This window comes from Pelodiscus sinensis, chromosome 10 (assembly GCF_052426305.1).
Source record: "Pelodiscus sinensis isolate ZL-2025 chromosome 10, ASM5242630v1, whole genome shotgun sequence".
NCBI lineage: Eukaryota > Metazoa > Chordata > Testudines > Trionychidae > Pelodiscus > Pelodiscus sinensis.
In genome coordinates, this window is record NC_143061.1 from 58025827 (window position 1) to 58049814 (window position 23988).

Sequence of the window (23988 nt, forward strand, 5' to 3'; positions counted from 1 at the left end):
CTTTGCAAGCGGGGCCGGGTACTAAAGGCACCAAGCAGCTGGCGGAATCACTGAGAACAAGGGTCATGGGGTCGGGGGTTGGTTGAGACTCTTTGGACCAGAGGCAGGGGGTCCAGGCTGCCAAATGTGTCGCGGAGAACCTCCATCTATCGGACGCGGCTTCCTCTCCGCGCTTGCAGAACCGAGCAGCTAAAAGTGTTAGAAGCCAAATCAGAGCGGCTCATGTGTGTGTTAGAAACGGCTACGGGGAGCCAATTGCACTGGCACCTGACGCCTTCTTCAGCCCTTTGTTGCTGCATTCTCAGGCTGGCACCTCTCACAACCATTCATTCATCGTCCAAGCACTCTCTCTCTTATGTACATTCCCTAATTAATGTTTCCCATACAGTATTTTGCATAATAATACAAGAGTTGTAGTTACAAAAAGTTACAAAAGTTTCTGGGTGGCATTTCTTAAAACATTCTCTCTCTGAGCGCTGAGTTAGTTACTGTTATAGTTACAATGCTTCACTTTGCGATTAGGGTTAAGTGCTTCACAATGCTTTGAAGAGAACGGTTGTCAATTGTGTAACAGTAAGTTTGAGCGTGCCCTGGCGCACAGCGAGGGGAGCTGTTTCTGGCTACATAGTAGTATATTTTTAACAGTTTGAAGTTACATGACCTAATATTACATTCCTAACCAATTATATTCTAGAGGGGCAAAAATGTTTAGATTTATAATTAAACAATCCTAACAAATAATAATAATAATAATAATTATAAATCTAAACACTTCTCAAGCTTGATAACACTAAATCTAAACACTTTCACAAGAATAAATCTAAACACTTCTATGCTTCTTCTACTTAACAAACTTCTCCTCCTTAGACTTTTAGTTGTGGGGAACAAATTCTGGGGCGTCACTTCCACTTGGGGAATCCTGTTTCATACTTGACTATGTTCTCCCTACACTAAGGCTGGCCGAGAGACTGTCCCAGACTGATCGTAACAGACTGTTCTGTCCGCGAATGGGCTGAGAGTAAAGGGCGTGTTCGGAATCTGTGGCGCCCAATCTGAGGCTGTCCGAGGTGACTCTTAACGGACTGCTCCGTGCGCCAATGGGCGGTGACTCAAGGCGTGTTCTGGGGCTGCTGGCGGCCAATAGGTTGTCCGGGGTGGATTATAACAGACTCTTCTGTCCGCGAATGGGCTGTGACTAAGGGGCGTGTTCTGAATCAGAGGCACCCAATAGGCTGACCCGGCTGCATCTTAACGGACAGCTCTGTCTGCGAATGCGGTGTGACTAGGGGGACTAACCTGCCACTGCTCTCGACCAATAGGCTGTCCGGGGTGGATCTTAATGGACTGCTCTGTCCTCGAATTGTCTGTGACTTAGGGGTGGTTCCTGGCTGTGTGCCAGCCAATGGGCTTTCGGAAGACAGCCTTGGCGGAGGAGAGCGTCGCCCAATGGGCTGTCAGCAAAGGGGATCCTGCCTCTGGTTCGGCCAATGGGCTGCCGCAGGGGGGCGTTGTCTGACTGGGCGGCCGGCGCCGCCATGACAGGAAGGTCCGAGGAGCGCGCGGGGGCGCGAGCGAATCCTGGGTCCGAGTGCGAAGCTCCCCGCCCCCAGCCCGCCCCTTGTTGGTGTCTGGCCCGGGGGAGGAGGGGGCGCGAGGGAAGGTGGGGGAGCGGGCTGGGGGTGGGGTGTCTGGACAGGGGTGAGGTGTAGGAGCAGGCTGGGTGTGAGGGGCCGGGGGGGGCGCTTGGCACTGGGGGGGCAGGAGGGGGTGAGGGGCCGGGGGGGTGCTCGGCACTGGGGGGGCAGGAGGGAGTGGGAGGGGCCGGGGGGGGCCTTGGCACTGGGGGGGGCAGGAGGGGACAGGGCGCGGGAGAGCGCAGGCGCGGGCGGCGCTGGCTGGGCGGGAAACTCCCGGGACGCTCGCGCTGACGAGGCGGGCGGGAAAACGCTGCGGGGGGCGCTGAGGGGCGGAGCCTGGGGGGCGGGGCGGGAGCTGGCAGTGACGTGGAGCCCCCCCCCCCCCGCCTGCTTCTCTCCGGGCCCCAGGCTGGACATCGGCGGGGCGGCCCCTGGCGGAGGTGGGGGGGCGATTTCTGCCCCCCCCCCCGGCGCTGCAGCCTCCCCGGGGAGCAGCGCCCCTGTGACCCCCCCCCACGTGGTGCCGGGGGAACGGGGCTGTGGCCCCCCCTTTGGGGCGCGGGAGCTGACCCGGGCTCCAGTCACGTGGGTGTCTCGGGGAGGGGGGGCTGCGGGCCACCGGGGCGCGGGAGTGTCACGTGCCCCCTCCCCCCGCCGGGGAGCCGCGCGCCCTCGAGGGGTGGTTCCCGCGGGCGGGGCACGCACAGAACGTGTCCCGCACGCGGGGGGGCGGGGCGGCCTGAGCCCTGCTCCCCGCGCTGCTCGCTGCCTGGGGGCGGGGCCGGGTGCCCGCTGAATCCCCCCTGTGCCCGGGGGGGGGCAGTTCGGCGGGGGGCGATGCTCTGGCCCTGGCTGCCCGCAGTGCTGCCCAGTGCCCGGCTGTGCCTCCTGCAGAGGCCGAGAGCGTCCTGGGTGGGGGGCGTGTGGGGAGAGGGGGGGAGTGGCTGAGAATTGGGGGGCAAACTTAGGGGCTGCACGGGGCGGGGAGGAGTTTGGTGAGGGGGGATCATACTGCATGGGGCGGAGAGGAGTTTGGGGGGAAGCAGACTGCACGGGGCGGGGAGGAGTTTGGTGAGGGGGGATCAGACTGCATGGCGCGGAGAGGAGTTAGGGGGGTAGGGGATCAGACTGCAGGGGGCGGAGAGGAGTTTCGTGGGGGGTAGGAGATCAGACTGCACGGGGGGAGGAGTTTGGGGGGGATCAGACTGCACGGGGCGAGGAGGAGTTTGGGGGGGGATCAGACTGCACGGGGCGGGGAGCAGTTTGGGGGGGATCAGACTGCACGGGGCGAGGAGGAGTTTAGGGGGGGATCAGACTGCACGGGGGTGAGGAGTTTGGGGGGATCAGACTGCATGGGGCGGGGAGGAGTTTGGGGGGGATCAGACTGCACGGGGCGGACAGGAGTTTTGGGGAGCGATCAGACTGCACGGGGCGGAGGGGAGTGTGGGGGGGATCAGACTGCACGGGGGGGAGAGGAGTTTGGGGGGATCAGACTGCACGGGGGGAGAGGAGTTTGGGGGGGATCAGACTGCACGGAGCGGGGAGGAGTTTGGGGGGATCAGACTGCACGGGGGGGAGGATCAGACTGCACGGAGCGGGGAGGAGTTTGGGGGGGGATCAGACTGCACGGGGCAGGGAGGAGCTTTGGGGGGGATCAGACTGCACGGGGCGGACAGGAGTTTGGGGGGGCGATCAGACTGCACGGGGCGGAGGGGACTGTGGGGGGGATCAGACTGCACGGGGGGGAGAGGAGTTTGGGGGGGATCAGACTGCACGGAGCGGGGAGGAGTTTGGGGGGGGATCGGACTGCACGGGGCGGGGAGGAGTTTGGGGGGATCGGACTGCACGGGGCGGGGAGGAGTTTGGGGGGGATCGGACTGCACGGAGGGAGAGGAGTTTGGGGGGATCGGACTGCACGGGGCGGGGAAGAGTTTGGGGGGATCGGACTGCACGGGGGGAGAGGAGTTTGGGGGGGATCGGACTGCACGGAGGGAGAGGAGTTTGGGGGGATCGGACTGCACGGGGCGGGGAAGAGTTTGGGGGGATCGGACTGCACGGGGCGGGGAGGAGTTTGGGGGGATCAGACTGCATGGAGGGGAGGATCAGACTGCACGGAGCGGGGAGGAGTTTGGGGGGGGATCAGACTGCACGGGGGGGAGGAGTTTGGGGGGATCGGACTGCACGGGGCGGGGAGGAGTTTGGGGGGGATCGGACTGCACGGAGGGAGAGGAGTTTGGGGGGATCGGACTGCACGGGGCGGGGAGGAGTTTGGGGGGGATCAGACTGCACGGGGGGAGAGGAGTTCGGGGGATCGGACTGCACGGGGCGGGGAGGAGTTTGGGGGGATCAGACTGCACGGGGGGGAGGAGTTTGGGGGGATCGGACTGCACGGAGGGAGAGGAGTTTGGGGGGATCGGACTGCACGGGGCGGGGAAGAGTTTGGGGGGATCGGACTGCATGGGGCGGGGAGGAGTTTGGGGGGGATCAGACTGCACGGGGGAGAGGAGTTTGGGGGGATCAGATTGCACGGGGGGGAGGAGTTTGGGGGGGATCGGACTGCACGGGGCGGGGAAGAGTTTGGGGGGATCGGACTGCACGGGGCGGGGAGGAGTTTGGGGGGGATCAGACTGCACGGGGGGAGAGGAGTTTGGGGGGATCAGATTGCACGGGGGGGAAGAGTTTGGGGGGATCGGACTGCACGGGGCGGGGAGGAGTTTGGGGGGATCAGACTGCACGGGGGGGAGGATCAGACTGCACGGAGCGGGGAGGAGTTTGGGGGGATCGGACTGCACGGGGGGGAGGATCAGACTGCACGGAGCGGGGAGGAGTTTGGGGGGGGATCAGACTGCACGGGGCAGGGAGGAGCTTTGGGGGGGATCAGACTGCACGGGGCGGACAGGAGTTTGGGGGGGCGATCAGACTGCACGGGGGGAGAGGAGTTTGGGGGGGATCAGACTGCACGGAGCGGGGAGGAGTTTGGGGGGATCAGACTGCACGGGGGGGAGGATCAGACTGCACGGAGCGGGGAGGAGTTTGGGGGGGGATCAGACTGCACGGGGCAGGGAGGAGCTTTGGGGGGGATCAGACTGCACGGGGCGGACAGGAGTTTGGGGGGGCGATCAGACTGCACGGGGCGGAGGGGAGTGTGGGGGGGATCAGACTGCACGGGGGGGAGAGGAGTTTGGGGGGGATCAGACTGCACGGAGCGGGGAGGAGTTTGGGGGGGGATCAGACTGAACGGGGCGGGGAGGAGTTTGGGGGGAGATCAGACTGCACGGGGCGGGGAGGAGTTTGGGGGGATCGGACTGCACGGGGCGGGGAAGAGTTTGGGGGGGATCGGACTGCACGGGGCGGGGAGGAGTTTGGGGGGGATCGGACTGCACGGAGGGAGAGGAGTTTGGGGGGATCGGACTGCACGGGGCGGGGAGGAGTTTGGGGGGATCGGACTGCATGGGGCGGGGAGGAGTTTGGGGGGGATCAGACTGCACGGGGGGAGAGGAGTTTGGGGGGATCAGATTGCACGGGGGGGAGGAGTTTGGGGGGATCGGACTGCACGGGGGGAGAGGAGTTTGGGGGGGATCGGACTGCACGGGGGGGAGGATCAGACTGCACGGAGCGGGGAGGAGTTTGGGGGGGGATCAGACTGCACGGGGGGGAGGATCAGACTGCACGGGGTGGGAGGAGTTTGGAGGGGGATCAGACTGCACGGGGCGGGGAGGTGTTTGGGGGGGATCGGACTGCACGGGGCGGGGAGGTGTTTGGGGGGGATCATACTGCACGGGGGGAGAGGAGTTTGGGGGGATCGGACTGCACGGGGCGGGGAAGAGTTTGGGGGGATCGGACTGCACGGGGCGGGGAGGAGTTTGGGGGGATCAGACTGCACGGGGGGAGAGGAGTTTGGGGGGATCAGACTGCACGGGGGGGAGGATCAGAGTGCACGGGGCGGAGGGGAAGTTTGGGGGGATCAGACTGCACGGGGGGGGAGGAGTTTGAGGGGGGATCAGACTGCACGGGGCGGGGAGGAGTTTGGGGGGATCAGACTGCACGGGGTGGGGAGGAGTTTGGGGGGGAAGGGTTGCCGCGGAGTCTCCTCTCCCGAGTGGGGGCGGGGCATCAGCTGCGGACGCTGCCGTCTCTGAGGCAGGAGCCCCGCCCAGCAATGGGGAGGGGCGGGATGAGGGGGAGTAGGGAAAGTAGCCGCAGTGGCTTGTGGGAAACTGAGTGCCCCTGTCCGCAGCTCCCATCGGCCATTGCAGGGCCAGGGCAGGCCTGGCGCTGTTCGGTTGGGCGGGTGCAGCGGAAGTGACATCACAACGGGGCATTGACCAGGGAGCGACGCGGTTGGTCCCGCGCTCGTGTCACTCCAAGTGTTAGCGACGCATCCTGGGACTTGTAGTTCTCATAGTGCGGCCTCCCGGGGCACGTCGCAGCGCGCCCCGCCCCTATCATAGCCCCGCCCCCCGGCATAGCCCCGCCCAGCGTGTTCTTAGTTCGGAATGGGGCATTTCTACCCTAAGAACAATCTTTTTTATTCGGAAATAACGGCCCTTAGCAGAGCAACAGTGCCGCTCGGTAGTCACCGGCGGTAATGCACGTGTAATTCCGTAGCGCCTCCACAGTGCCGCTCGGTGGTCATTGCGGGTAATGCACGTGTAATTCCGTAGCGCCTCCACAGTGCCGCTCGGTGGTCATTGCGGGTAATGCACGTGTAATTCCGTAGCGCCTCCACAGTGCCGCTCGGTGGTCATTGCGGGTAATGCACGTGTAATTCCGTAGCGCCTCCACAGTGCCGCTCGGTGGTCATTGCGGGTAATGCACGTGTAATTCCGAAGCGCCTCCACAGTGCCGCTCGGTGGTCATTGCGGGTAATGCACGTGTAATTCCATCGCCCCCAGCTGCTGTCCCTGCTCCGCACGCCACGTGGCCCCAGTCTTGCCCTTTGACAGCAGGCAAAGTAAGAAGCTCGTTATTTCCAGGCTCCGCGCAGCCCTCTCCCCTCCTGCCCATGGCCCCCTCATCCCGCACTCCAGGCTCCGCACAGCCCTCTCCCCTCCTGCCCCCGGCCCCCTCATCCCGCACTCCAGGCTCCGCACAGCCCTCTCCCCTCCTGCCCATGGCCCCCTCATCCCGCACTCCAGGCTCCGCGCAGCCCCCTCCCCTCCTGCTTCCTCACCCCAGCCTGCACCCCGTCCATACTCTTATCCCGGGGCCCTTCCTCTCCCCAGCCTGCACCCCCGTCCATATGCTTATCCCGGGGCCCTTCCTCCCCCCAGCCTGCACCCCCATCCATATTCTTATCCCGGGGCCCTTCCTCACTCCAGTCTGCACGCCCATTCATGGGAGCCATCAGTCCACCTTTTCCCTGCACCACATTCAGTAAAGTGTCTGATCAGGGTATGAGAGCAGCCCTGAGCCTTTGTCTCCACTCAGCAGGTTGCACCACACAGGATATGTGGATGGTCCTGGGCTTTGTACAGCACTCCAGACTGACCCCTGGACACGGCTTCTGGGTCCTAGCCCTTTGCTGTCACTCCTGCCCGAGGGCTTTGCTGGCTCCAGACTGGGTAACAGCTGGGAAACTGGCTGGGCAGTGGGCTGAGAAGATACCGTCCGAGATGGACTTGAGCTGCCTGGACGTGATTCTCGGAACACGTGAAGGGTCCTCAGCGTTCGGCCTTCCCATGGCTCTGTGTGAGTAAGAGGTGCGTGCTTTGAAATCTTCAAGCGTCCTGGCAGTATGTTTCTTCTGAGGCAGAGAGCTTCCTGCTGGGGCACGGAGCCTGGTGGCTTGGGGACTGGTGAAGGGGCAGTAGGCGGTTCAACAGTGCGTGGATAGATATTCAAGGCCTCCGTTCTCTCCGAGTTCCTGGAGTGGCAGCGGGAGGGGGTGGCCGATGGTGGGAGGAGAAGCGATGCCGCGTCCTTGCGGACTGAAAAGCTAAGTTGTTTGTTTGTTTTTTCCCCTCAGCTGTGTTCGGTAGCGAGCGATAAGAAGTCAACCCTCCCGGTGTCCTCCCGTCTGGGGATGGAACGGAAAAGAGAACGGCGAGCTTGGGAGCTTGGTCGAAGCGAGGCGAGAACCGTCCTGCTGGGAGCGGAGCAGCCATCGCTGACCGGGAGATAAGTGTCGGGTCTGGAAATCTCTCGGCTTACGGCCCACTCGGGTCTAGGAAGGGAAGTCACGTTTGCTTAGACAGCGAGTCCGAGCGGAGGTTCCCGAGGTGCTTACTTGGTAGTGGGAGAAACAGGGCTCCCGTTTGTCAGGGGTGCTGGTTTCTCTGGAACACGGTGTCCTTCTCAGCAGACGCTTGGCTCGAGGAGGAAGACGCAAGGTGGTAAGGTTTCTGGCTGCCTCGCATGTGTTTCTCTCTTGTTGCTCTCTCGTATTGGCCAATACGTCCTGTCTGTCTGTTTCTGTCTGTGTCTTTGTCCTTGCTCTGCTTCTGCCGTGTCCTTGTACAGCACACTTGCAGGCATTCCAGGTGAGCATCTCCAAGGGTTAAGGGCTCAGGAGCCAACGGGAATTCAGCAGGTTCGCAAGTCGCGCAAGGGAGAGCGGTGGTGCGTCATGGCTGAATGACTCGGTGTTCTTGTAGAGGACCCGATACATAGGCGAGAGGGGGGGAAAGGGCTAAAGGATAGAATTCCCACAGCCACAGACTTTAGTGAGTGAGAGCTAACGCTGGGCTTTTTTGGCCACCCTTGCAGAGGAATCAGTGCGTGGCCGTGGGCGGAGAATAAATCGTCCGAGATGTACTTGAGCTGCCTGGACGTGATTCTCGGAACATGTGAAGGGTCCTCAGCGTTCGGCCTTCCCATGGCTCTGTGTGAGTAAGAGGTGCGTGCTTTGAAATCTTTAAGCGTCCTGGCAGTATGTTTCTTCTGAGGCAGAGAGCTTCCTGCTGGGTCACGGAGCCTGGTGGCTTGGGGACTGGTGAAGGGGCATAGGCAGTTCAACAGAGCGTGGATAGATATTCAAGGCCTCCGTTCTCTCCGCGTTCCTGGAGTGGCAGCGGGAGGGGGTGGCCGATGGTGGGAGGCAGCGGTGCGATGGTGGGAGGAGAAGCGATGCCGCGTCCTTGCGGACTGAAAAGCTAAGTTGTTTGTTTGTTTTTTCCCCTCTGCTGTGTTCGGTAGTGAGCGATAAGAAGTCAACCCTCCCGGTGTCCTCCCGTCTGGGGATGGAACGGAAACGAGAACAGCGAGCTCGGGAGCTTGGTCGAAGCGAGGCGAGAACCGTCCGGCTGGGAGCGGAGCAGCCATCGCTGACAGGGAGATAAGTGTCGGGTTTGGAAATCTCTCGGCTTACGGCGCACTCGGGTCTAGGAAGGGAAGTCAGGTTTGCTTAGACAGCGAGTCCGAGCGGAGGTTCGCGAGGTGATTCCTTGGTAGTGGGAGAAACAGGGCTTCCGTTTGTCAGGAGTGCTGATTTCTCTGGAACACGGTGTCCTTCTCAGCAGACGCTTGGCTCGAGGAGGAAGACGCAAGGCGGTAAGGTTTCCGTCTGCCTCTCATGTGTTTCTCTCTTGTTGCTCTCTCGTATTGGCCAATACGTTCTGTCTGTCTGTTTCTGTCTGTGTCTTTGTCCTTGCTCTGCTTCTGCCGTGTCCTTGTATAGCTCACGTGCAGGCATTCCAGGTGAGCATCTCCACGGGTTAAGGGCTCAGGTGCCAACGGGAATTCTGCAGGTTCGCAAGTCGCGCAAGGGAGAGCGGTGGCGCGTCATGGCTGACTGACTCAGTGTTCTTGTAGAGGGCCCTATACATAGGCGAGGGGCGGGGGGGAAGGGCTAAAGGATAGAATTCCCACAGCCACAGACCTTAGTGAGTGAGAGGTCTCTTCAGTCACGCCGCTCTCGGATCTCGCTGCAGGGAGGGATTCTGGTGCCGCTCTCGGGTCGTGCAGCTTGGGGGTGTCTCTAGCGCTGCTCTCGGGTCTCGCTGCTGGGGGGGAGGGGTCTTTGGGGCCACTCTCAGGTCGTGCTGCTGGGAGGGAGTCTGGCGCCTCTCTCGGGTTATGCTGCTGCGGGGAATCTCTGGTGCCGCTCTCGAGTCGCGCTACTGGGGGGGGTCTCTGGCGCCTCCTTGGGATCATGCTGCTGGGGGGGTCTCTGGCTTCGCTCTCCGGTCGTGCTGCTGGGGGGGGGGTCTCTGTTACCGCTTTCGGGTCGCGCTGTTGGGGGGGTCTCTGGTGCCGCTCTCGGTAGTGGTGCTGGGGGTGGGGTCTCTGTCTCCACTCTCGGGTCGCGCTGCTGGGGGGAGGTCTCTGGCGCCGCTCTCGGGTCGCACTACTGGGGGTGGTCTCTGGAGCCTCCCTCCGGTCATGCTGCAGACGGGGGGTGTCACTGGCCCCGCTATCAGGTGATGCTGCTGCGGGGGGTCTCTGGCACCTCTCTCGGGTTTTGCTGCTGGGTGGGTGTCTGGGGCCGCTCTCGGGTGATGCTGTTCGGGGAGGTCTCTGGCGCCGCTCTCCGGTAGCGGTGCTGGGGGTGGGGTTTCTGTCTCCACTCTCGGGTAATGCTTCTGGGGGGGTCTCCGGCGCCGGTCTCGGGTCGCGCTCCTTGGGGGTGGGGTCTCTGTCGCCACTTTCATCTCATGCTGCTGGGGGGGGTCTCTGGCGCCACTCTCGGGTGATGCTGCTGGGGGGGGCCTCTGGCTCCCATCTCAGGTTGTGCTGCTGGGGGGGGGGGAGATCTCTGTCGCCGTTCTCTGGTGATGCTGCTGGGGGGAGGGTCTCTGGCGCCACTCTTGGGTCGCACTGCTGGGGGCGGGTCTGTGGTGCCGCTCTCGGGTCTTGCTGCTGGGGGGGGTCTCTGGCACCGTTTTCGGGTCACTCTGCTGGGGGAGGTCTCTGGCTTCGCTCTCGGGTCACGCTGCTGGGGAGGGTCTCTGGCGCCGCCCTCGGGACTTGCTGCTGGGGGGGGTCTCTGGCGCCGCCCTCGGGTCGCAATGCCGGGGGGGTTCTTTCGCGCTGCTCTCGGGTTTTGCTGCTGGGGGGGGGGGTCTCTTGTTTCGCTCTCGGGTCATGCTGCTGGGGGGGGACTTTGCAAGCGGGGCCGGGTACTAAAGGCACCAAGCAGCTGGCGGAATCACTGAGAACAAGGGTCATGGGGTCGGGGGTTGGTTGAGACTCTTTGGACCAGAGGCAGGGGGTCCAGGCTGCCAAATGTGTCGCGGAGAACCTCCATCTATCGGACGCGGCTTCCTCTCCGCGCTTGCAGAACCGAGCAGCTAAAAGTGTTAGAAGCCAAATCAGAGCGGCTCATGTGTGTGTTAGAAACGGCTACGGGGAGCCAATTGCACTGGCACCTGACGCCTTCTTCAGCCCTTTGTTGCTGCATTCTCAGGCTGGCACCTCTCACAACCATTCATTCATCGTCCAAGCACTCTCTCTCTTATGTACATTCCCTAATTAATGTTTCCCATACAGTATTTTGCATAATAATACAAGAGTTGTAGTTACAAAAAGTTACAAAAGTTTCTGGGTGGCATTTCTTAAAACATTCTCTCTCTGAGCGCTGAGTTAGTTACTGTTATAGTTACAATGCTTCACTTTGCGATTAGGGTTAAGTGCTTCACAATGCTTTGAAGAGAACGGTTGTCAATTGTGTAACAGTAAGTTTGAGCGTGCCCTGGCGCACAGCGAGGGGAGCTGTTTCTGGCTACATAGTAGTATATTTTTAACAGTTTGAAGTTACATGACCTAATATTACATTCCTAACCAATTATATTCTAGAGGGGCAAAAATGTTTAGATTTATAATTAAACAATCCTAACAAATAATAATAATAATAATAATTATAAATCTAAACACTTCTCAAGCTTGATAACACTAAATCTAAACACTTTCACAAGAATAAATCTAAACACTTCTATGCTTCTTCTACTTAACAAACTTCTCCTCCTTAGACTTTTAGTTGTGGGGAACAAATTCTGGGGCGTCACTTCCACTTGGGGAATCCTGTTTCATACTTGACTATGTTCTCCCTACACTAAGGCTGGCCGAGAGACTGTCCCAGACTGATCGTAACAGACTGTTCTGTCCGCGAATGGGCTGAGAGTAAAGGGCGTGTTCGGAATCTGTGGCGCCCAATCTGAGGCTGTCCGAGGTGACTCTTAACGGACTGCTCCGTGCGCCAATGGGCGGTGACTCAAGGCGTGTTCTGGGGCTGCTGGCGGCCAATAGGTTGTCCGGGGTGGATTATAACAGACTCTTCTGTCCGCGAATGGGCTGTGACTAAGGGGCGTGTTCTGAATCAGAGGCACCCAATAGGCTGACCCGGCTGCATCTTAACGGACAGCTCTGTCTGCGAATGCGGTGTGACTAGGGGGACTAACCTGCCACTGCTCTCGACCAATAGGCTGTCCGGGGTGGATCTTAATGGACTGCTCTGTCCTCGAATTGTCTGTGACTTAGGGGTGGTTCCTGGCTGTGTGCCAGCCAATGGGCTTTCGGAAGACAGCCTTGGCGGAGGAGAGCGTCGCCCAATGGGCTGTCAGCAAAGGGGATCCTGCCTCTGGTTCGGCCAATGGGCTGCCGCAGGGGGGCGTTGTCTGACTGGGCGGCCGGCGCCGCCATGACAGGAAGGTCCGAGGAGCGCGCGGGGGCGCGAGCGAATCCTGGGTCCGAGTGCGAAGCTCCCCGCCCCCAGCCCGCCCCTTGTTGGTGTCTGGCCCGGGGGAGGAGGGGGCGCGAGGGAAGGTGGGGGAGCGGGCTGGGGGTGGGGTGTCTGGACAGGGGTGAGGTGTAGGAGCAGGCTGGGTGTGAGGGGCCGGGGGGGGGCGCTTGGCACTGGGGGGGCAGGAGGGGGTGAGGGGCCGGGGGGGTGCTCGGCACTGGGGGGGCAGGAGGGAGTGGGAGGGGCCGGGGGGGGCCTTGGCACTGGGGGGGCAGGAGGGGACAGGGCGCGGGAGAGCGCAGGCGCGGGCGGCGCTGGCTGGGCGGGAAACTCCCGGGACGCTCGCGCTGACGAGGCGGGCGGGAAAACGCTGCGGGGGGCGCTGAGGGGCGGAGCCTGGGGGGCGGGGCGGGAGCTGGCAGTGACGTGGAGCCCCCCCCCCCCCCCGCCTGCTTCTCTCCGGGCCCCAGGCTGGACATCGGCGGGGCGGCCCCTGGCGGAGGTGGGGGGGCGATTTCTGCCCCCCCCCCCGGCGCTGCAGCCTCCCCGGGGAGCAGCGCCCCTGTGACCCCCCCCCCACGTGGTGCCGGGGGAACGGGGCTGTGGCCCCCCCTTTGGGGCGCGGGAGCTGACCCGGGCTCCAGTCACGTGAGTGTCTCGGGGAGGGGGGGCTGCGGGCCACCGGGGCGCGGGAGTGTCACGTGCCCCCTCCCCCCGCCGGGGAGCCGCGCGCCCTCGAGGGGTGGTTCCCGCGGGCGGGGCACGCACAGAACGTGTCCCGCACGCGGGGGGGCGGGGCGGCCTGAGCCCTGCTCCCCGCGCTGCTCGCTGCCTGGGGGCGGGGCCGGGTGCCCGCTGAATCCCCCCTGTGCCCGGGGGGGGCAGTTCGGCGGGGGGCGATGCTCTGGCCCTGGCTGCCCGCAGTGCTGCCCAGTGCCCGGCTGTGCCTCCTGCAGAGGCCGAGAGCGTCCTGGGTGGGGGGCGTGTGGGGAGAGGGGGGGAGTGGCTGAGAATTGGGGGGCAAACTTAGGGGCTGCACGGGGCGGGGAGGAGTTTGGTGAGGGGGGATCATACTGCATGGGGCGGAGAGGAGTTTGGGGGGAAGCAGACTGCACGGGGCGGGGAGGAGTTTGGTGAGGGGGGATCAGACTGCATGGCGCGGAGAGGAGTTAGGGGGGTAGGGGATCAGACTGCAGGGGGCGGAGAGGAGTTTCGTGGGGGGTAGGAGATCAGACTGCACGGGGGGAGGAGGAGTTTGGGGGGGGATCGGACTGCACGGGGCGGGGAGGAGTTTGGGGGGATCGGACTGCACGGGGCGGGGAGGAGTTTGGGGGGGATCGGACTGCACGGAGGGAGAGGAGTTTGGGGGGATCGGACTGCACGGGGCGGGGAAGAGTTTGGGGGGATCGGACTGCACGGGGGGGAGGAGTTTGGGGGGATCGGACTGCACGGGGGGAGAGGAGTTTGGGGGGGATCGGACTGCACGGAGGGAGAGGAGTTTGGGGGGATCGGACTGCACGGGGCGGGGAAGAGTTTGGGGGGATCGGACTGCACGGGGCGGGGAGGAGTTTGGGGGGATCAGACTGCATGGAGGGGAGGATCAGACTGCACGGAGCGGGGAGGAGTTTGGGGGGGGATCAGACTGCACGGGGGGGAGGAGTTTGGGGGGATCGGACTGCACGGGGCGGGGAGGAGTTTGGGGGGGATCGGACTGCACGGAGGGAGAGGAGTTTGGGGGGATCGGACTGCACGGGGCGGGGAGGAGTTTGGGGGGGATCAGACTGCACGGGGGGAGAGGAGTTCGGGGGGATCGGACTGCACGGGGCGGGGAGGAGTTTGGGGGGATCAGACTGCACGGGGGGGAGGAGTTTGGGGGGATCGGACTGCACGGAGGGAGAGGAGTTTGGGGGGATCGGACTGCACGGGGCGGGGAAGAGTTTGGGGGGATCGGACTGCATGGGGCGGGGAGGAGTTTGGGGGGGATCAGACTGCACGGGGGAGAGGAGTTTGGGGGGATCAGATTGCACGGGGGGGAGGAGTTTGGGGGGGATCGGACTGCACGGGGCGGGGAAGAGTTTGGGGGGATCGGACTGCACGGGGCGGGGAGGAGTTTGGGGGGGATCAGACTGCACGGGGGGAGAGGAGTTTGGGGGGATCAGATTGCACGGGGGGGAAGAGTTTGGGGGGATCGGACTGCACGGGGCGGGGAGGAGTTTGGGGGGATCAGACTGCACGGGGGGGAGGATCAGACTGCACGGAGCGGGGAGGAGTTTGGGGGGATCAGACTGCACGGGGGGAGGATCAGACTGCACGGAGCGGGGAGGAGTTTGGGGGGGGATCAGACTGCACGGGGCAGGGAGGAGCTTTGGGGGGGATCAGACTGCACGGGGCGGACAGGAGTTTGGGGGGGCGATCAGACTGCACGGGGGGAGAGGAGTTTGGGGGGGATCAGACTGCACGGAGCGGGGAGGAGTTTGGGGGGATCAGACTGCACGGGGGGGAGGATCAGACTGCACGGAGCGGGGAGGAGTTTGGGGGGGGATCAGACTGCACGGGGCAGGGAGGAGCTTTGGGGGGGATCAGACTGCACGGGGCGGACAGGAGTTTGGGGGGGCGATCAGACTGCACGGGGCGGAGGGGAGTGTGGGGGGGATCAGACTGCACGGGGGGGAGAGGAGTTTGGGGGGGATCAGACTGCACGGAGCGGGGAGGAGTTTGGGGGGGGATCAGACTGAACGGGGCGGGGAGGAGTTTGGGGGGAGATCAGACTGCACGGGGCGGGGAGGAGTTTGGGGGGATCGGACTGCACGGGGCGGGGAAGAGTTTGGGGGGGATCGGACTGCACGGGGCGGGGAGGAGTTTGGGGGGGATCGGACTGCACGGAGGGAGAGGAGTTTGGGGGGATCGGACTGCACGGGGCGGGGAGGAGTTTGGGGGGGATCGGACTGCACGGAGGGAGAGGAGTTTGGGGGGATCGGACTGCACGGGGCGGGGAGGAGTTTGGGGGGATCGGACTGCATGGGGCGGGGAGGAGTTTGGGGGGGATCAGACTGCACGGGGGGAGAGGAGTTTGGGGGGATCGGATTGCACGGGGGGGAGGAGTTTGGGGGGATCGGACTGCACGGGGGGAGAGGAGTTTGGGGGGGATCGGACTGCACGGGGGGGAGGATCAGACTGCACGGAGCGGGGAGGAGTTTGGGGGGGGATCAGACTGCACGGGGGGGAGGATCAGACTGCACGGGGGGGGAGGAGTTTGGAGGGGGATCAGACTGCACGGGGCGGGGAGGTGTTTGGGGGGGATCGGACTGCACGGGGCGGGGAGGTGTTTGGGGGGGATCATACTGCACGGGGGGAGAGGAGTTTGGGGGGATCGGACTGCACGGGGCGGGGAAGAGTTTGGGGGGATCGGACTGCACGGGGCGGGGAGGAGTTTGGGGGGATCAGACTGCACGGGGGGAGAGGAGTTTGGGGGGATCAGACTGCACGGGGGGGAGGATCAGAGTGCACGGGGCGGAGGGGAAGTTTGGGGGGATCAGACTGCACGGGGGGGAGGAGTTTGAGGGGGGATCAGACTGCACGGGGCGGGGAGGAGTTTGGGGGGATCAGACTGCACGGGGTGGGGAGGAGTTTGGGGGGGAAGGGTTGCCGCGGAGTCTCCTCTCCCGAGTGGGGGCGGGGCATCAGCTGCGGACGCTGCCGTCTCTGAGGCAGGAGCCCCGCCCAGCAATGGGGAGGGGCGGGATGAGGGGGAGTAGGGAAAGTAGCCGCAGTGGCTTGTGGGAAACTGAGTGCCCCTGTCCGCAGCTCCCATCGGCCATTGCAGGGCCAGGGCAGGCCTGGCGCTGTTCGGTTGGGCGGGTGCAGCGGAAGTGACATCACAACGGGGCATTGACCAGGGAGCGACGCGGTTGGTCCCGCGCTCGTGTCACTCCAAGTGTTAGCGACGCATCCTGGGACTTGTAGTTCTCATAGTGCGGCCTCCCGGGGCACGTCGCAGCGCGCCCCGCCCCTATCATAGCCCCGCCCCCCGGCATAGCCCCGCCCAGCGTGTTCTTAGTTCGGAATGGGGCATTTCTACCCTAAGAACAATCTTTTTTATTCGGAAATAACGGCCCTTAGCAGAGCAACAGTGCCGCTCGGTAGTCACCGGCGGTAATGCACGTGTAATTCCGTAGCGCCTCCACAGTGCCGCTCGGTGGTCATTGCGGGTAATGCACGTGTAATTCCGTAGCGCCTCCACAGTGCCGCTCGGTGGTCATTGCGGGTAATGCACGTGTAATTCCGTAGCGCCTCCACAGTGCCGCTCGGTGGTCATTGCGGGTAATGCACGTGTAATTCCGTAGCGCCTCCACAGTGCCGCTCGGTGGTCATTGCGGGTAATGCACGTGTAATTCCGAAGCGCCTCCACAGTGCCGCTCGGTGGTCAGTGCGGGTAATGCACGTGTAATTCCATCGCCCCCAGCTGCTGTCCCTGCTCCGCACGCCACGTGGCCCCAGTCTTGCCCTTTGACAGCAGGCAAAGTAAGAAGCTCGTTATTTCCAGGCTCCGCGCAGCCCTCTCCCCTCCTGCCCCCGGCCCCCTCATCCCACACACCAGGCTCCGCGCAGCCCTCTCCCCTCCTGCCCATGGCCCCCTCATCCCGCACTCCAGGCTCCGCACAGCCCTCTCCCCTCCTGCCCCCGGCCCCCTCATCCCGCACTCCAGGCTCCGCACAGCCCTCTCCCCTCCTGCCCATGGCCCCCTCATCCCGCACTCCAGGCTCCGCGCAGCCCCCTCCCCTCCTGCTTCCTCACCCCAGCCTGCACCCCGTCCATACTCTTATCCCGGGGCCCTTCCTCTCCCCAGCCTGCACCCCCGTCCATATGCTTATCCCGGGGCCCTTCCTCCCCCCAGCCTGCACCCCCATCCATATTCTTATCCCGGGGCCCTTCCTCACTCCAGTCTGCACGCCCATTCATGGGAGCCATCAGTCCACCTTTTCCCTGCACCACATTCAGTAAAGTGTCTGATCAGGGTATGAGAGCAGCCCTGAGCCTTTGTCTCCACTCAGCAGGTTGCACCACACAGGATATGTGGATGGTCCTGGGCTTTGTACAGCACTCCAGACTGACCCCTGGACACGGCTTCTGGGTCCTAGCCCTTTGCTGTCACTCCTGCCCGAGGGCTTTGCTGGCTCCAGACTGGGTAACAGCTGGGAAACTGGCTGGGCAGTGGGCTGAGAAGATACCGTCCGAGATGGACTTGAGCTGCCTGGACGTGATTCTCGGAACACGTGAAGGGTCCTCAGCGTTCGGCCTTCCCATGGCTCTGTGTGAGTAAGAGGTGCGTGCTTTGAAATCTTCAAGCGTCCTGGCAGTATGTTTCTTCTGAGGCAGAGAGCTTCCTGCTGGGGCACGGAGCCTGGTGGCTTGGGGACTGGTGAAGGGGCAGTAGGCGGTTCAACAGTGCGTGGATAGATATTCAAGGCCTCCGTTCTCTCCGAGTTCCTGGAGTGGCAGCGGGAGGGGGTGGCCGATGGTGGGAGGAGAAGCGATGCCGCGTCCTTGCGGACTGAAAAGCTAAGTTGTTTGTTTGTTTTTTCCCCTCAGCTGTGTTCGGTAGCGAGCGATAAGAAGTCAACCCTCCCGGTGTCCTCCCGTCTGGGGATGGAACGGAAAAGAGAACGGCGAGCTTGGGAGCTTGGTCGAAGCGAGGCGAGAACCGTCCTGCTGGGAGCGGAGCAGCCATCGCTGACCGGGAGATAAGTGTCGGGTCTGGAAATCTCTCGGCTTACGGCCCACTCGGGTCTAGGAAGGGAAGTCACGTTTGCTTAGACAGCGAGTCCGAGCGGAGGTTCCCGAGGTGCTTACTTGGTAGTGGGAGAAACAGGGCTCCCGTTTGTCAGGGGTGCTGGTTTCTCTGGAACACGGTGTCCTTCTCAGCAGACGCTTGGCTCGAGGAGGAAGACGCAAGGTGGTAAGGTTTCTGGCTGCCTCGCATGTGTTTCTCTCTTGTTGCTCTCTCGTATTGGCCAATACGTCCTGTCTGTCTGTTTCTGTCTGTGTCTTTGTCCTTGCTCTGCTTCTGCCGTGTCCTTGTACAGCACACTTGCAGGCATTCCAGGTGAGCATCTCCAAGGGTTAAGGGCTCAGGAGCCAACGGGAATTCAGCAGGTTCGCAAGTCGCGCAAGGGAGAGCGGTGGTGCGTCATGGCTGAATGACTCGGTGTTCTTGTAGAGGACCCGATACATAGGCGAGAGGGGGGGAAAGGGCTAAAGGATAGAATTCCCACAGCCACAGACTTTAGTGAGTGAGAGCTAACGCTGGGCTTTTTTGGCCACCCTTGCAGAGGAATCAGTGCGTGGCCGTGGGCGGAGAATAAATCGTCCGAGATGTACTTGAGCTGCCTGGACGTGATTCTCGGAACATGTGAAGGGTCCTCAGCGTTCGGCCTTCCCATGGCTCTGTGTGAGTAAGAGGTGCGTGCTTTGAAATCTTTAAGCGTCCTGGCAGTATGTTTCTTCTGAGGCAGAGAGCTTCCTGCTGGGTCACGGAGCCTGGTGGCTTGGGGACTGGTGAAGGGGCATAGGCAGTTCAACAGAGCGTGGATAGATATTCAAGGCCTCCGTTCTCTCCGCGTTCCTGGAGTGGCAGCGGGAGGGGGTGGCCGATGGTGGGAGGCAGCGGTGCGATGGTGGGAGGAGAAGCGATGCCGCGTCCTTGCGGACTGAAAAGCTAAGTTGTTTGTTTGTTTTTTCCCCTCTGCTGTGTTCGGTAGTGAGCGATAAGAAGTCAACCCTCCCGGTGTCCTCCCGTCTGGGGATGGAACGGAAACGAGAACAGCGAGCTCGGGAGCTTGGTCGAAGCGAGGCGAGAACCGTCCGGCTGGGAGCGGAGCAGCCATCGCTGACAGGGAGATAAGTGTCGGGTTTGGAAATCTCTCGGCTTACGGCGCACTCGGGTCTAGGAAGGGAAGTCAGGTTTGCTTAGACAGCGAGTCCGAGCGGAGGTTCGCGAGGTGATTCCTTGGTAGTGGGAGAAACAGGGCTTCCGTTTGTCAGGGGTGCTGATTTCTCTGGAACACGGTGTCCTTCTCAGCAGACGCTTGGCTCGAGGAGGAAGACGCAAGGCGGTAAGGTTTCCGTCTGCCTCTCATGTGTTTCTCTCTTGTTGCTCTCTCGTATTGGCCAATACGTTCTGTCTGTCTGTTTCTGTCTGTGTCTTTGTCCTTGCTCTGCTTCTGCCGTGTCCTTGTATAGCTCACGTGCAGGCATTCCAGGTGAGCATCTCCACGGGTTAAGGGCTCAGGAGCCAACGGGAATTCTGCAGGTTCGCAAGTCGCGCAAGGGAGAGCGGTGGCGCGTCATGGCTGACTGACTCAGTGTTCTTGTAGAGGGCCCTATACATAGGCGAGGGGCGGGGGGGAAGGGCTAAAGGATAGAATTCCCACAGCCACAGACCTTAGTGAGTGAGAGGTCTCTTCAGTCACGCCGCTCTCGGATCTCGCTGCAGGGAGGGATTCTGGTGCCGCTCTCGGGTCGTGCAGCTTGGGGGTGTCTCTAGCGCTGCTCTCGGGTCTCGCTGCTGGGGGGGAGGGGTCTTTGGGGCCACTCTCAGGTCGTGCTGCTGGGAGGGAGTCTGGCGCCTCTCTCGGGTTATGCTGCTGCGGGGAATCTCTGGTGCCGCTCTCGAGTCGCGCTACTGGGGGGGGTCTCTGGCGCCTCCTTGGGATCATGCTGCTGGGGGGGTCTCTGGCTTCGCTCTCCGGTCGTGCTGCTGGGGGGGGGGTCTCTGTTACCGCTTTCGGGTCGCGCTGTTGGGGGGGTCTCTGGTGCCGCTCTCGGTAGTGGTGCTGGGGGTGGGGTCTCTGTCTCCACTCTCGGGTCGCGCTGCTGGGGGGAGGTCTCTGGCGCCGCTCTCGGGTCGCACTACTGGGGGTGGTCTCTGGAGCCTCCCTCCGGTCATGCTGCAGACGGGGGGTGTCACTGGCCCCGCTATCAGGTGATGCTGCTGCGGGGGGTCTCTGGCACCTCTCTCGGGTTTTGCTGCTGGGTGGGTGTCTGGGGCCGCTCTCGGGTGATGCTGTTCGGGGAGGTCTCTGGCGCCGCTCTCCGGTAGCGGTGCTGGGGGTGGGGTTTCTGTCTCCACTCTCGGGTAATGCTTCTGGGGGGGTCTCCGGCGCCGGTCTCGGGTCGCGCTCCTTGGGGGTGGGGTCTCTGTCGCCACTTTCATCTCATGCTGCTGGGGGGGGTCTCTGGCGCCACTCTCGGGTGATGCTGCTGGGGGGGGCCTCTGGCTCCCATCTCAGGTTGTGCTGCTGGGGGGGGGGGAGATCTCTGTCGCCGTTCTCTGGTGATGCTGCTGGGGGGAGGGTCTCTGGCGCCACTCTTGGGTCGCACTGCTGGGGGCGGGTCTGTGGTGCCGCTCTCGGGTCTTGCTGCTGGGGGGGGTCTCTGGCACCGTTTTCGGGTCACTCTGCTGGGGGAGGTCTCTGGCTTCGCTCTCGGGTCACGCTGCTGGGGAGGGTCTCTGGCGCCGCCCTCGGGACTTGCTGCTGGGGGGGGTCTCTGGCGCCGCCCTCGGGTCGCAATGCCGGGGGGGTTCTTTCGCGCTGCTCTCGGGTTTTGCTGCTGGGGGGGGGGGTCTCTTGTTTCGCTCTCGGGTCATGCTGCTGGGGGGGGACTTTGCAAGCGGGGCCGGGTACTAAAGGCACCAAGCAGCTGGCGGAATCACTGAGAACAAGGGTCATGGGGTCGGGGGTTGGTTGAGACTCTTTGGACCAGAGGCAGGGGGTCCAGGCTGCCAAATGTGTCGCGGAGAACCTCCATCTATCGGACGCGGCTTCCTCTCCGCGCTTGCAGAACCGAGCAGCTAAAAGTGTTAGAAGCCAAATCAGAGCGGCTCATGTGTGTGTTAGAAACGGCTACGGGGAGCCAATTGCACTGGCACCTGACGCCTTCTTCAGCCCTTTGTTGCTGCATTCTCAGGCTGGCACCTCTCACAACCATTCATTCATCGTCCAAGCACTCTCTCTCTTATGTACATTCCCTAATTAATGTTTCCCATACAGTATTTTGCATAATAATACAAGAGTTGTAGTTACAAAAAGTTACAAAAGTTTCTGGGTGGCATTTCTTAAAACATTCTCTCTCTGAGCGCTGAGTTAGTTACTGTTATAGTTACAATGCTTCACTTTGCGATTAGGGTTAAGTGCTTCACAATGCTTTGAAGAGAACGGTTGTCAATTGTGTAACAGTAAGTTTGAGCGTGCCCTGGCGCACAGCGAGGGGAGCTGTTTCTGGCTACATAGTAGTATATTTTTAACAGTTTGAAGTTACATGACCTAATATTACATTCCTAACCAATTATATTCTAGAGGGGCAAAAATGTTTAGATTTATAATTAAACAATCCTAACAAATAATAATAATAATAATAATTATAAATCTAAACACTTCTCAAGCTTGATAACACTAAATCTAAACACTTTCACAAGAATAAATCTAAACACTTCTATGCTTCTTCTACTTAACAAACTTCTCCTCCTTAGACTTTTAGTTGTGGGGAACAAATTCTGGGGAGTCACTTCCACTTGGGGAATCCTGTTTCATACTTGACTCTGTTCTCCCTACACTAAGGCTGGCCGAGAGACTGTCCCGGACTGATCGTAACAGACTGTTCTGTCCGCGAATGGGCTGAGAGTAAAGGGCGTGTTCGGAATCTGTGGCGCCCAATCTGAGGCTGTCCGAGGTGACTCTTAACGGACTGCTCCGTGCGCCAATGGGCGGTGACTCAAGGCGTGTTCTGGGGCTGCTGGCGGCCAATAGGTTGTCCGGGGTGGATTATAACAGACTCTTCTGTCCGCGAATGGGCTGTGACTAAGGGGCGTGTTCTGAATCAGAGGCACCCAATAGGCTGACCCGGCTGCATCTTAACGGACAGCTCTGTCTGCGAATGCGGTGTGACTAGGGGGACTGACCTGCCACTGCTCTCGACCAATAGGCTGTCCGGGGTGGATCTTAATGGACTGCTCTGTCCTCGAATTGTCTGTGACTTAGGGGTGGTTCCTGGCTGTGTGCCAGCCAATGGGCTTTCGGAAGACAGCCTTGGCGGAGGATAGCGTCGCCCAATGGGCTGTCAGCAAAGGGGATCCTGCCTCTGGTTCGGCCAATGGGCTGCCGCAGGGGGGCGTTGTCTGACTGGGCGGCCGGCGCCGCCATGACAGGAAGGTCCGAGGAGCGCGCGGGGGCGCGAGCGAATCCTGGGTCCGAGTGCGAAGCTCCCCGCCCCCAGCCCGCCCCTTGTTGGTGTCTGGCCCGGGGGAGGAGGGGGCGCGAGGGAAGGTGGGGGAGCGGGCTGGGGGTGGGGTGTCTGGACAGGGGTGAGGTGTAGGAGCAGGCTGGGTGTGAGGGGCCGGGGGGGGCGCTTGGCACTGGGGGGGCAGGAGGGGGTGAGGGGCCGGGGGGGTGCTCGGCACTGGGGGGGCAGGAGGGAGTGGGAGGGGCCGGGGGGGGCCTTGGCACTGGGGGGGGCAGGAGGGGACAGGGCGCGGGAGAGCGCAGGCGCGGGCGGCGCTGGCTGGGCGGGAAACTCCCGGGACGCTCGCGCTGACGAGGCGGGCGGGAAAACGCTGCGGGGGGCGCTGAGGGGCGGAGCCTGGGGGGCGGGGCGGGAGCTGGCAGTGACGTGGAGCCCCCCCCCCCCGCCTGCTTCTCTCCGGGCCCCAGGCTGGACATCGGCGGGGCGGCCCCTGGCGGAGGTGGGGGGGCGATTTCTGCCCCCCCCCCCCGGCGCTGCAGCCTCCCCGGGGAGCAGCGCCCCTGTGACCCCCCCCCCACGTGGTGCCGGGGGAACGGGGCTGTGGCCCCCTCTTTGGGGCGCGGGAGCTGACCCGGGCTCCAGTCACGTGGGTGTCTCGGGGAGGGGGGGCTGCGGGCCACCGGGGCGCGGGAGTGTCACGTGCCCCCTCCCCCCGCCGGGGAGCCGCGCGCCCTCGAGGGGTGGTTCCCGCGGGCGGGGCACGCACAGAACGTGTCCCGCACGCGGGGGGGCGGGGCGGCCTGAGCCCTGCTCCCCGCGCTGCTCGCTGCCTGGGGGCGGGGCCGGGTGCCCGCTGAATCCCCCCTGTGCCCGGGGGGGGGCAGTTCGGCGGGGGGCGATGCTCTGGCCCTGGCAGCCCGCAGTGCTGCCCAGTGCCCGGCTGTGCCTCCTGCAGAGGCCGAGAGCGTCCTGGGTGGGGGGCGTGTGGGGAGAGGGGGGGAGTGGCTGAGAATTGGGGGGCAAACTTAGGGGCTGCACGGGGCGGGGAGGAGTTTGGTGAGGGGGGATCATACTGCATGGGGCGGAGAGGAGTTTGGGGGGAAGCAGACTGCACGGGGCGGGGAGGAGTTTGGTGAGGGGGGATCAGACTGCATGGCGCGTAGAGGAGTTAGGGGGGTAGGGGATCAGACTGCAGGGGGCGGAGCGGAGTTTCGTGGGAGGTAGGAGATCAGACTGCACGGGGGGAGGAGTTTGGGGGGGATCAGACTGCACGGGGCGAGGAGGAGTTTGGGGGGGGATCAGACTGCACGGGGCGGGGAGCAGTTTGGGGGGGATCAGACTGCACGGGGCGAGGAGGAGTTTAGGGGGGGATCAGACTGCACGGGGGTGAGGAGTTTGGGGGGATCAGACTGCATGGGGCGGGGAGGAGTTTGGGGGGGATCAGACTGCACGGGGCGGACAGGAGTTTTGGGGAGCGATCAGACTGCACGGGGC